Below are 1,089 nucleotides of genomic sequence, written 5' to 3' on the forward strand. Positions count from 1 at the left end.
TAAATTCAATTATTTTTAACTAATTTTTTATTGTTAACAAATATTTCTATTTAGAAAAACAATAAAGAGCAACATTTACAAATTATAATTATAAATTATATTAAATATTATTTAATTCGCGTGTATTTTTTTCTCCTACATCATTTTGTTAATATTTGTTTTTTTTTCTAGTTAATAACGCAACAGCTATCGAATAACACTTATTTTCAATATTGAGAATTTTATTATTTTACAAAATTATCCATAAAATTCATCTTTTTAGATAATTATTATTTTTGTAATAGATAATCATTTTTTTTTTGGATAAGCCGATATGTAATTGATGAATTTTTTCATGTAATAAATCATAAACATAAAAAATAAAGTACAATAGACCATTAATTAACTTTAACTATTACTAACTATTAAACTATTCAATCCAAGAGTATTTCAAAAACAAACAAACTCAAATAAAATGATCAACATGAGTTAGAATTGATTTTGATATATATTAATATGGTGACAAATATTATATTGGGTTAATAATTTAAATATGTTTTAATGTGTAAGTTATTAATGCAAGGCTAAGGCTAAAACTAAGATGCACATAAGTCCAACAATGTATAGGTTTTGCAAATAATCTACAATGCTTCAATCAAAGTTTCAGCCCATAGAAAAGAGAAACAAAAACCAAATTATCACTATATTTTTGAGCTAACGTTGCTGATCTCTAATCAAGACTAACAAAGATATTACAAGCCAAAGAAGTAAGCTCAGAAAATTTGGTCCAAGCTAAAGTGAAAAAGATCTTAGAGCTACTGTTGGAGTTTTACCCAAAAAACAGAAAAGTAAATTAAAGAAAAATTAGTTCACTTTTTTATGAAACCAAAATCATTCACCAAACAAGCATTGGAGAAAAAGTAAAATAATAGAGATAAAGTCAAATCAATGGAACCAAATCAAATCTAAGTATCAAAGTTGTTTAGAAAAAAAAAATATGATTAGAAATTCATTTTTATACAAGTAAAAAAGTTAGGTGAAGCTACTTCCTTTCAGAAACAACAATTTGGGTATGAAAAAAAAATGGAGATTACTTTTTCTGATTCATAT

Source organism: Arachis duranensis, chromosome 4, assembly GCF_000817695.3.
Source record: "Arachis duranensis cultivar V14167 chromosome 4, aradu.V14167.gnm2.J7QH, whole genome shotgun sequence".
Taxonomy (NCBI): Eukaryota; Viridiplantae; Streptophyta; class Magnoliopsida; order Fabales; family Fabaceae; genus Arachis; species Arachis duranensis.